Consider the following 13,448-nt stretch of genomic DNA (forward strand, 5'->3'; position numbering starts at 1 on the left):
AAGCAATGCATGAAATGGAAAACTGAAACAAGAAGCAGTGGGAACATACAGAAAACAATAAAACAGCCGACCTAAATTCTATTGTATCATTAATTACTTTAAAAGCATCTGATGTATTTTCACTTAAAAAGGGGATTCCATGGTATAATAAAAGTTGTAAAAGAAAAAAAAAAAAAAAGCAAATGTCTTAGTCCCCTTTCCTCAGCTGCCGCTGAAGTGCTCAGAGGCACTTCATCCAGCCACTGGACCACGCCATGGCTTCCCTCTGGGAGCACATCTTCGTGGACTCAGCCCTCATCCTACACAACAATGAGGTGCTGGTCATGGAGGATAGTATCAATGCCCCCATTAAAGCAGTGGGTGTAAAAGTTGAACCTTTCTGACCCTGCTGGTTTACAAAGGCCCTGGCCAATGTCAACGTGGGGTGAGGGGGGGCAGTCTGCAATGTTGGGGCTGGTGGTTCCTGCCCCAGCAGTTGGTGCTGCCCCAGCAGGAGATCCTGCTCCCTCCACCATTGCTGCCCCAGCTGTGGAGAAGAAAGTGAAAGCAAAGAAAGAAGAATCAGAGGAGTATGATGATGACATGGCCTTTGGTCTTTCTGACAAAACCTCTTCTGTAACCTGTTCAACAAAAAGCCAAACTCTTAACAATCAATCAACCAACCAACCAATCAATCAACCAATCAATGTAAATGGCTCAAACACACCAACTAGAAGACAAAGATTTGCAAAATGGATTAGAAAATGTGATCCAACTATGTGCTGTCTACAAGAAGCTCAGTTCAAATATAGGTATGATATAGCTAATGTAAAGCACAAGAATGCAAAAAGGTATATTGTGTGAACATTAATTAAAAAAAAGCTGAAGTGTCTGTATTAATATCAGCCAAAGTGGACTTCAGAGCAAAAGAGAACAAGGACAAAAAGCAGTGTTACAAAGTTATAAAAAGGATCAATTACTTAAGAACATATAACACTCCTAGACTGATGATTCACAGACGCGTACCCCTGAAACAAATAATACATTATGTTAATTTTAAAAAGAACGTATAACACTCCTAAATATGTATGTTCAAAGCAGCAGAACCTGCAAAAATATGAAGCAAAAATTGCAAAACTGGAAGGAGAAATAGATATCCCACAACTATAGCTAGGGCTTCCCTTAGTAATTGATAAACCACCAGCCAAAAAAATTCAGCACAAAACTGGAACATGAATGTTTGTAGCAGCTTTATTTGTAGATCAAAAACTGAGAGCAACTTAAATGCCTTTCAGCCGGTGGATGGCTAAACAAATTATAGAATATCCATTGCTAGAGACTGAATGTGAACTCCCACCTTTCAAATACATATGTTAAAGCCCATTGTGATAGTATTTGAAGGTAGGAGCTTTTCCGAGGTGATCATGAGGGTGGAGTTTTCATGAATAGGATTAATGTCCTTATAAAAGACAACCCGAAGAACTCTGTTACCCCTTTCCAACATGTGAGGACACAGGCAAAAAGATGGTTGTCTGTGAACCAGAAAGTGGGCTCTTGCCAGATAACCTAATCTGTATACAACTTGATCTAAGAATTATCAGCCTTCACAGCAATAAGAAATATATTTCTGTTTTTTAGTAAACCATGCAGCCTCTGGCATTTTGTTACAGCAGCCCATGTAACAAACACATACCTTGGAACACTACTCCGTGATAAAAGTGATAAAAGAAACAAATTGTTGTTAAATGCCATAACCTGATGGATTTCCAAGGCACTATGATGTATAATGAAAAGCTAATTACATTCATGTTACATTATCAAAAGGACAGTGTGGAGGGACAGTGTGACTGTAAGAGGTGATGAAACAGTTGGTGATAATCTTAATGATAATCATGGTTATATAAATCTATCTACATGATAAAATGTCATAGAACTATACAACCCCCAAAATGTGCATATTAAAACAGGTAACAATCCAAACCATATTATTATTAGATTATAAAAATTAGATAGATAATAGTATGGTACCATCATCAATTGGTTGGCTTTGACAACTGTGCTGCGGTTATGTAAGATATTATTGGGGATAAGGGTCCATGGTCCCATGGATCCATGGGAACTCTCTGTACTATTTCTGCAACTTCTGTGTGAGCCTTAAGTTATTCCAAAACAAAAATATCCTTTTAAATGTGGCTAAATCAACCGACGAACTGAATTTTTCATTTAGTTTGATTTTTATATATTTAAATAGCTGCATGTGACTATTGGCTTTAGTATTGGACCATGTAGGTTATTACTAAGTTTTGCCAAGTAACTTTTTGATTTCCATTTGTTTTTATTCCTAGGCTCCTGAGGAAAGTTTCATGTATGAAAAATTTACCCAATGCATAAAATATAATGCATATTATTTCACTCTCCTTTTATCAAATACAGTACTGTGTACCACATTGGAGCATAATGAACTTCAAATTTCAAAAAGCAATGCATTTGGTCATTTTATCACTTTCCATCCCATTCCGATGACTATTGTGGATAGGTGAACGTTAATAGCTCAGCTAGGCTGTAAAGGTTTTTAAGACTCAACCTTGTTTTGTAAGTTCACTGAATAGGAAGAGGTCTATAGTTGTTTAGAACCTTAATTATCTCTTTTTACTGACAAAATCTGAGCAAATCCCTAGGAATGAACAGTTGGTCTTTGGACTTTCCCTGCCAGAATAAGTGACTTTAAATCTTTGCCAGCACAGGTTAAGAGATCAACTCATTTTTCAGAGCCCACAGAAGTCAATCTCCTCTGACTTGCAGAAGGGGTTTGATTGTGTCCTCCCTTTTCATTCATCCCCTTCAACTTTTCCCAAAGCATCCTCACTCTAGATAAACGATACAAGCTTACAATGAGGCAAATTTGTGGTGTGCTGGCTCAGCCCCCCTCCCTCCCTGCCCCAGCCCCACACAAAAGCAAGAGTCTAATCATAATGAACTGCCCAAGCTTTCCTGGGGGTACTCAGGGGTGGAGACATTTAAGGTTATTTTGGGACCGGTTGCTGTAAAGCTCTCCTTCCAACCACTCCTAAAATGGTGATGGAGGCTGTTAGGACCCCTCGCCTTGGGGAAAGACTAAGCCTGATTGTCTAGAGATTTCAAAAAAGGAATATTAGGATTCTCTTCAGTGGCATATGGGGGGTAGGGAGTGAACATTAATACCATTATTGTTTAGGATTGCCAGCTCGTGATGATAAAGTGCATACTGACTTAGTTGGTTTCAATCACTGTTTAAAATTCTCTACAGATGGTGCACTCACTTTCACCTGTACCAGGGAAAACTATTCCTATCATCCTTCCTTCAGAAAGCCACTGGTTTTCTCCCTTCTATGTCCAGAGCACCCGCTTTCACCTTTCCAGACAGACTGAGGGAGACTCAAATATGACCCTAAAGTGTCAGTTCTGAAAAAGCAGGAGATAGTCTGTTTCCCTCTTGATGCTCTCTAACAGTTAACACAATGCTTGGCTCTAATTGGCATTTAAGAAGTTATTTAAATAAAGAGAAATGAATTAGTTTATATTTCACAGACAGAAATGACATTTTTTTTTCTTTCTTTTTTTTTTTTTTTTTTCTTCATGCTAAGAGATGACCTCAGTTAACTGAAAAATACCTTCTCCGGAGAGGTAATTCCCATTTGTTCAAAGGCAGTTTTCCAGGTAAAGGAGCAGCTATTGAGCCATTAGCTGAAACCGGCTAACACTAGGTTTGAGATGAGTACACTGGCCTGAAGAAAAGGGATCTTGGCAGGACACCAACAGCATCTAGTGTAGTCTATTGTACCACCTGTATCCAGTTGTTTCTCTATCCTGGAGGAGATTTTCTGAGGTCGGGTTGTGTTGTTTAGAGGTGGGATTCAGCAGCTGACTGACATCACTGGTTGAGTCATTCTATCTGCAGCTATTTCATGACTGGTGAATTAAATGGAGCTGATGAAGACCATGATCCATCCATTTAAATCTTTGAGGGTAGGACCAATCTCTGCCTTTCCATCTGGGATGTGGTATTGTTTCTGATGCATTATCTTAAACATTTAAGGGGGCTACTCTTTTTACACCAGTCATTATGAAGGTTTTCACAAATGTTAAATGCACCGATGCTGATTATAATATTAACAAGTCGGAAATAGCTATAGGATGGGTTCATGAACGCTGGGGACCCACTTTGAGATGGACCCTGAACTCACAGGAGGATCTCTCTAACAGGAGGATCTGTGATGGTACTCTTGGTCTTTCGGTATCATAGTCAACTCAGAGCCCTGATTCAACAACCCACTTTCCCCAGCATATGTTTATTTGAGTAAATGGCCATTGGCCCCTTTGTAGGAAGATGGGAGAAACACTGCTATATACACATTCCATGGTGTTGCAAGATCCTTCCTCACAGAAACTTGCCATTACTTCAAGCAGTAGGTTACGGGTCTAAGAATTAGCTCAAGTCTGTAAACTGACTAAGAGATCATGATTTTCCACTCAGGTGGTAGACCTTAACCTTCTGCTCATCTATTCAAGATCTGTTTTAATTGGTGATACACATTAAGCAAGACCCTTATCACTTGCCCATTGATCTCATTCTGGAAATACTATCTTCCATTAGGGAACTTCAGAAATCTCTTTGAGCAGAGCCTGCTCATCTCTCTGTTGTGGACTTTGATCATCATGCCCACCTTGCTTCTGGCCATCTGAGATCTATCATCCCCATTGTTATTGGGGAGCAGAGGTCAATAGCAGAATCTCTTATCATTAATCCTAATCTACATGGGACATCCACTACTGAACTTCTCAACAATGCTGCTGCCCCCCTCATCTAGGAGAGAAAGTTACAATATTGTCAAAGGAAGCTCCCCAGGGAAGAAAGCAGCTCTGAGCCTCTAGCCGCAAAAACTCACAGCAGCTATAAATTGGATACAACAGGTTGAAGAAGGGAGTCTGGACAAGGCAGATATGGTATCTGCTGCGGGGTCTTTCCTTTCTGCCCCAGATCCCTACTACATGGCTTTGTCTCAGTCCTTGTAGGTAATGATGTAATCTGTTCACATGACTGTCCCTCACCTTAAATGCTTTCCTTATTGTGTAATTTAGTTTAATCTCAATACTGAGGTATTTTTCTAATGAAGTTTATATGCTCTTTCTGAGCCCTGCATGGATAATGACTTTGACCAACTTAGCTTTGTTTTCCCTGCTAGAAAAATTTTGCAAAGATCATCTTTCTTTTTCTTAAATTTTTTTTTTTTAAGATTTTATTTATTTATTTGAGAGAGAGAGAGAGCATGAGAAGGGAGAAGGTCAGAGGGAGAAGCAGACTCCCTGCCAAGCAGGGATACTGCTGCAGAACTTGATCCTGGGACTCCAGGATCATGACCTGAGCCAAAGGCAGTCGCTTAACCAACTGAGCCACCCAGGTACCCCACAAAGATCATCTTCCAATCCATATAACTCACACCAAATTACTACTGATTTTCTTTCCGATTAAAAAGCATCCATAATTCTTGTAGTAAACTTGAAAAGAAAAATATAAAAGGAAAGATAATCTAATCTTGCTCTCTGAATACAACCACTGTTAACAATTGGATTTACTCCCCAATACTTCTGTGTATGCATACAGATACATATATCCCCTATTTTTTTTATTTGTTTTTTAAAGATTTTTTTTAAAAAATTTATTTGACAGACAGAGATCACAAATAGGCAGAAAGGCAGGCCGAGAGAGAGGAGGAAGCAGGCTCCCTGCTGAGCAGAGAGCTGGATGCGGGGCTCGATCCCAGGACCCTGAGATCATGACCTGAGCCGAAGGCAGAGGCTTTAACCCACTGAGCCACCCAGGCCCTCCTCCCCTATTTTTAACTTAACATGACTTTATTTTAAATTTATCATGCCCTGAAAAATAGTATTTGTAAAACTCTTTTTAATGACTGTATGATACATTGTCATATGATTATACTATTATTAATTTAATTACTTTATTTATACATTCCCTTAGTTTTGGAGATTTAGATTTTTCTCAATGTTTCAGTTGTTATTATAAACGACATGGTAGTGAACACATTTTTTAAATAACTGAAGAATGGTTAACATAGAATGTTCTATTAGTTTCAGGTATACAACATAATGATTTGACAATTCTAAGCAATGATGAACACATTCTTTTTGTCTACTTTTCTAGTTACTTCATTCATACGGTAATCATTTAGTCAACAGATATTTACTTAACTCCTATTGTAAGGGTCTATTTAGCCAGAGCGGCCCCACTTCGGTTGAACAGCCATTTTGTTGTTTACGCAGTAAAACTTAAATTGACCCTGCCTCCCCCACCCCCAAGGGGACCTTATTTAAAAGCAAGTCCGGGAAACCAGTCCCAGGTAACAAAGCCCAAATACAAGGGCAGGGCAGGTCAGATGGAGATAACAGCCCGAATGCAGGGATGAGTCAGGACACGTGGAGACATCCAATCAGTAGGGTGCACATACTGTCTCCCTAGCTACCAAGGAGTGTGGGCCCCCCCTTTTGGGTGCCAATTCTCACCAAGGTGATAGGCTAGTTCAAATGTCTACTGTGGGGTAGACTGTAGTTCAATTGGCCACCCCTGTGTGACCTAGCATGACTGCGCAGCTTTCTCTGTGTATTGCTATCTCATTGGCCACCTGGTGGCCAGGCTCAACCTCATGGCCTTTGCTCTATAAAAGTTAGTCTGTGTGGCAGGGAGAGGTCTCGCTCTCTGTAAGAGGGGAGGCCCTGGCCGGTTGGTTTGATTCTCAATGCTTGGTGCGAAATAAAGCTTTGCTTGACCTTCACTTTGTTATCAGTCTCGCTCCTTTAATCATGGACCCATTATTGGGGGACCCAACATTGGGGACCCAAGATTATGACAAGCCAGAGGCACTGCGTAATCAGCGAAGCATACAGCAAAAGACAAGCCAGGCACTCCCTGCCCTCCCTGCCACCACGGTGGGTTATGATGTGCCAGGGAAGAAACTTTAGAAATTACTGCAATTGCAAGAGTGGTGATGACTACAGAGAGGAAGTGCAGAAAGTTTTGTGTCTTTGTCAGCTTGGGTCATCATGACAAAGAACGATAGACTGGTAGCTTAAGCAGAAATGAATTTTCTCACAGTCTGGAGGGTAGAAATCTGAGATCAGGGTGTCAGCATGGTCAGGTTCTAGGAAAGTTTCTCTCCTTGGCTTTCAGGGCCACCTTTCCGTTCAGTGCTCAGGTGGCCTTTCCTTGGTCATGTGTGTGTACCAATGCGTGTTTATAAGGTGCCTAAGTCTATTACATTAGGAACACTCTTAAGACCTCATTTAATCTTGGGGCGCCTGGATAGCTCAGTGGGTTAAAGCCTCTCTGCCTTCAGCTCAGGTCATGATCTCAGGGTCCTGGGATTGAGCCCCACATCAGGATCCCTGCTTGGTGGAGAGCCTGTTTCCTCCTCTCTCTACCTGGCTCTCTGCCTACTTGTGATCTCTGTCTGTCAAAAAATAAATAAATAAATAATCTTAAAAAAAAAAAACAAAAAAACCTTATTTAGTCTTAATTATCTCTAAAAGCCTTATCTTCTAACACAGTCACATGGGGGGGTGGGACTGGTTAGGGCTTCAACATATACATTCGAAGTGGACAAAATTCAGTCCATAGCATTTTAGGAACATTTCAGGAGACAGTCTAGATGAATATTTTTTCAAATGTTTAAAAGAAATTAGTGTTTTAGAGATTTTATTTTTAATTTTATTTATTTATTTATTATTTTTTAATTTATTTTAATTTAATTTAATTTTTAATTCTTTCAAGATTGCCAGACTTAGCAAATAAGAATACAGAATGTTCAGTTATATTTGAATTTCAGATAAACGGCAAAACATTTTTAGTGTGAGTATGTCTCATATAATATTTGGTGTCCTGTGTTTTCTCTGGCAATCCTTTTCATGCTTTAATGTGGTCAATGCTACCTTTTAATCCATGTAAGGGATCATAGCCTATGTATTTGTTATTCTGAAGGATACTTACATGTTTGTTTATTGAATTTATGTGTGAACAGTGAAATTAAGTATTTTTAAAGTGTCCATGGGGTGCCTGGGTTGCTCGGTTGGTTAAGCATCTGCCTTCGACTCAGGTCATGATCCCAGGGTTCTGGGGTCTAGCTTTGTGACGGGCTCTAGCCCCATGATGGGCTCTATGCTCAGCGAGAGCTGCTTCTCCCTTTCCCCCTTCTTGCTGTTCCCTCTGCTGTGTTCTCTCTGTGTCAAATAAATAAATTAATTAATAAATAAATATCTTTAAAAAACATGTCCAAGTAAAATTGATTGCTACTTTGTCTGACATTTTTGTGGGTAGACACTTAAAAGAAAAGCTATTCTTTTTTTTTTTTTTGTCAAATTTGTAAGCCTCTGTTATTATTTAACTAAAAATTTTTATTTTTATTTTTTATACTATATCTGTTTCTAAAGCATTAAGACATATATACTTTTCTTCACCTTAAAATAAAATTTTAAATGGAAGGAGGCCTGTTTGAGAAAAAGCATTCTCGATTCCTTAATAATTCTTCATGGAACCCCCCATTATGCAGAGAACATTTAGCTCTCCTTGACAAGTCCATACTCCTTGAAAACTACTTTTTATAAATATTCAGAACAATGTGGCAATGGTGTAGGGCTTCCAAAAGACGTGTGGCTGCACCTTCCACATTAATTCTTTGTCCCGAGGCTGCCATTCACTGTATTTTAGGCAAGGTAGCTCTTATCTCGAGAGTAGGGTTTCAGCTGCTAGAATACTTTCTGACTCTCAATCTCTTTCTCTGCCTTAAAGGCTTTATAACTGTTCCTTGAAAAACACTCAAGCCAAGAAGGTGGTACAATTAGCATTTGCCTCAATACTCTCACAGAAGCTCTCCCCAGGATAATTTTACACTAAGCCACAGACTCATTATGCGATTTTTTTCAAAGGATTACCAATTGGAAACAAGAGCTGAAATGTATCCTATATGGTACAATTGTACATACAAAGTACTAGCGTCTTAAGAGACACAGTGTCACCCTATCTATGGAATCTAGCTGCCCAACGAAATATTCAGCCAATATTTATTACATGGCAGTATCTGATTTGAATGTCAATGTCCTCTGAATTTCTTTACTGGTCTCCAAATTCCTTTTCAGATTTCCTAAGAGTGCTTTTCTTTCTCTTCTCACCTCTGAGTCCATAAACACAGTGCATTGTCTCGCTTACCATCTCTAAAGAAGCAAGCTCTACTTGAATGACACAAGCAAGCTCCCAGGCTACAGAGTGCTGAGTTGTAGTGTTGGCGATGGAGAACATAAGAACATGCAATTATGCTTTGCTCTTAGTTAAATTTTGATTTAATCAATTCAGACAATGTGAAGCTGTGAATTAAAAATACTCTTGTGAAGGATTGGAAGGAATACCTTGGTTTTCTGCATCAAAAGAAGGCACATGTTTATTTAGAAGTCTGAACTAAAAATGTTTTACTACAGAGTTTTAAGGAACAGCTGTTTTGCATGCACTCTTCTTGAATTCCAACAACTTCAGCCCCTTCCAGGACCCTAAGCTTCATAGGGATGGGGAATTTTGTTTACTTTGCTCATTTCTCTATTTCTAGTGCCGGGAGCAGTATCTAGGGCATGGTATATTCTCTTCAAATATTTATTGAATGTATGAATAAATAAAATACAACTCCCCCAAATGTGCTTCATTTCATTTCCCCAGCATATAATCACGAACAAATGCTTGGTGAAGTAAGAGGGATACTCATAATTAGCACGAATTTCATTCCTACTGTCAAGGTGGGTGTTCATCGGGTGTTCATACCAACTCTTTCTAATTGATGTTTTCAGAACTCCCCTTGCCAAACATTAGTGACTTTTGTCCTGCCATGTTTACATACCTGAGACCAAGCACAGGCACTTTTTGAAGTTAATTAAAGATTCACTTATGTTAAACATTTCCGGATGATAGCAAGAGACCAACTTGGCAGACAGTAGGAATAATCTCTAGTACTTCCCTCTGTGATTTTTCTCAGACAGGTCTGGTCCTAATGGGATTGATAGAAGCGAGATGGGGTGATTGGGAGATGCTGTGCTACTTACTGCCTACAGCAAGAGAGTGCAGGTGAATTCAGGGACAAAGATCACCAGTTTCATCCTTTGCATATCTGAGTGCGTGTTCCCCACGACAAATATAAAATCCCCTAGCTGGCTTGGGCCTGCCACCCAGCACTTTTCTGATATGCCTTTCATTTATTTGTTGTTGTGTGTTTGAAGGCTAACTTTTTAAATACCAACTCAAATGATTACCTTATCAGATTGCTTCCCAATTTGATCATCTCAAAGTACCCTTTTATTTACTTTCTTCCATGATCCATTCAGTTTTGAAAGAGTTTTATCTATGTAGAAACTGTATTTATAAACTAATAATTAATTTTCCGTTTCTGTTTTCTTTTAGAAACTCTGCTTCTCAGAGTTTCTCATCAGAAAGTGATGAGAGCTGTTTCCACAGGTGTTGATTTAGTTCCAGCCAAGAGCCAGAGACTCCACGTTAAGTTTATCACGGGTAAAATAGATGACTGTCCCGGGGCTCTTTGAAATAGTCAAAGTAGTTCCTGAGGACCTCTGGGGTCCCAGCCTGAGCATCACATTAGACTGTACATTGAGACCAACTGGGGAGCTTGAAAACACTAGTTCCCAGGCCCCATTCCAGACCAATTAAATTAAGATTTCTGTGCCCTGGAGTGACTTTATTTTTTTGAAACAATAAATTCATGTGGTTAAAAAAGTCCAGCAATACAGAAGAGTGATTTTAATGCATGACTACGGTTAAAACCACTGCACAGTGTAACATATCTAAAGCAAATGTTAAAAACAAAACAAAAGTAAAAAAAAAAAAAAAAAAAAGAAAGGAAAAAGGGGAAAGCCTTTCTTGAAGCACGCATCCAGCCCTGTGGAAAAGACTTTTGGAACTCTGGGTCTGGCCTCTACTGTGCTCAAAGCAACTCTCAGGGAAAGTGATGGCAGAGGTGTCCCCTCTCGGCTAAAGCCTTTTCCTTCCTAGGGCCCAGTCTCAGTAACAGAACAGGGCACCACCAAATTCAACAGGGAACAGGAGTGTGAGCTCCAACTTAAGATGTCTCAGGATTAAATTCCCTGCATCAATTAAATATGTGGGGACACCATTAATTTCTCAATTGGTGCTCTTCCTGCCAATCAATCCTGCATTTGCAAACAGCTCTCTCTCATTCCCACACAGCTTTAGTGTCATCCCTTCTCCCCAACTCAATGTTTGCAGGATGTTCTACACTTCTGGTGGTCCCTGAGGCCCCACCTCTGACCCCCTTGCTCCTGAATGGTGACCATTCAAAACCTCAAGAGAAGTGACATGTTTATTAAAGATGTCCAATATTACACTTTAGGCTTTACAGATGAACAGAAGCATTCCAAGGGAGTAGGGATATTTTTCCTGGAAAATTGCCTATAGGAAAAATTGCCTACAAAAGACAAAATTGATAAGAAGAAACAAACAATTAAATGAATGCCAAACATCTTAGGAAATGTGAAAATTCTGATTCAATATATTTCTAACTGTCTTGTGAAAATAAATACAGGAGACTTCCATATGTTCACTTTGATAAATTTAGTGTATTTTGTAGTACCTTATTGATTTCAGAAAACAAATACCCAGGCTTTTATGACTTTCATGTCTTTCTGAAAGCTGGGCATCTTAAGGGTCCTCAAAAAAGCCCTCTGGCTAAGTTAGGGAATGTAGAATTATGACTAGCCTCAGAGACAGCTTAGCTGATAGACAGAACAAAGGCTTTGGAGAAGGCTAGACCTGGGGTTAAACCTATTTTCTACTCTTGGGGCTCCTGGGTGGCTCAGTTGGGTAAGTGTCTGCCTTTGGCTCAGGTCATGATCCCTGGGTACTCGGATTAAACCCTGCATCGGGCTCCCTCCTCAGTAGGAAGTCTGCTTCTCCCTCTGCCTCTCCTCTTTCTCTCTTTCTCAAATAATAAATAAAATCTTTAAAAAAAATAATACATTATATGTTAATTTTAAAAATCTTAAAAAATAACCCAGCAACCTATGTTCTACTCTTGACTAGCTGCATGATTGTAGGCAAATTACTGAACATTCATAAAGCTCACATTCTGTATCTGTAAAGTGACACTGATAATACCTGTTCCACAGAGTTGTTAGAAGAATTGAATGAGCAATGTCTACAAAGTATTTAGCACTGCATCTGTTGTTTAGGAATATTTCACACATATTGCTATCATTATTATTCAAAAAAGCAGATGACATCCCCTTTCTTCAAACAGTTCAAAATCTTTGAGGGAAAGAATTAATGCAAAAAAAAAAAAGTGAAAATAACAAGTTAGAATATAATAAAATTCTCAACTAAGAAGAAAGACAAAGGAACAGGTTCTGGGTTAATAGCAAGACTGTGGGCTAGTTCTGGGATGACCATCAATAACTGTGTGAACTTGGGCAAGTTACTTTACTTTTCTGGGCCTCTTATTTCCTTATCTCTAATATGCCGTTATTAAAATAGACAAGCATTTCCAACTTCTAAGAGTCCCTGAATGAGAATCCTCAAACTATTTTTAATATTTCAAAAAACTCAATAAAATTAGAGTTTGTACCATGATACAACTGCTCAAATTAATTAAACTATCAAAATTCTTTGCTTTTGCAAGACTAAAAAAAAAAGAAATCACTTTTCAGTAATAACATTAACTCTTCATGCAGATGAGAAATCGTGGTCAATCATAACATTTCAGGAATTTGCAGAAGAGATAATGAAATGGATTCTTGGTTATTAAAAGGTGGAAACTACTGTAAGGCTCAAGATTTTCCAGGACTCTACTGTTTCCTATTTGATTATTTCATGGATTAGACCATATATCAAAGTACAGGTTCCTGAAAATCAGTGAAACAGGTTCTCAGTTCAAAATTTTTATTCCTGTCTCCCCTAGATTCACTATAAAAACCTCTACCCTGATAGCATCACATTCTTGCTTCTTGTACTTTGGTTTTGCTTCAGCATCCTCCCTCCTCCCAGGATGACATCTTCCTTACAGCCCAGCCAGCTTGAAACCCAAACTCTCCCTCCATGTCACACCCTTCTTAATAGCTATAGGACTTCCGTTCACTATCAGCCTGACACTTCATGGGGTAGGTCATTTTCTCTGTCTGTACTTATCTCTTACTTTCCCAATTAGCCTGCAAACTTAAGGGCTGGTCATTGTTTTAGAGTCATTTCCTAGCCCCTTATTTTCCACAAAAGCCATGAATTTTCACCAAAGAAATTGACTAGTCATTTTTCAGACCTAAAAATCATTGATGGATGACAAAGCTAGCTAGCTGGTGATAGCTTGATGAGGATTAGGATATTTATAGTGCCAAAGCCTATCCTATCAAAATACTTGTTA

General features: G+C 39.1%; 1 pseudogene; it reads left to right on the forward strand.

Annotated features, from left to right (window-relative positions):
- The first annotated feature begins 254 nt into the window (after positions 1-254).
- On the forward strand, positions 255-11,394 carry LOC131834613 (large ribosomal subunit protein P1-like; annotated as a pseudogene).
- Positions 11,395-13,448: the final 2,054 nt, after the last annotated feature.

This window comes from Mustela lutreola, chromosome 6 (assembly GCF_030435805.1).
Source record: "Mustela lutreola isolate mMusLut2 chromosome 6, mMusLut2.pri, whole genome shotgun sequence".
In the NCBI taxonomy this organism is placed as follows: Eukaryota; Metazoa; Chordata; class Mammalia; order Carnivora; family Mustelidae; genus Mustela; species Mustela lutreola.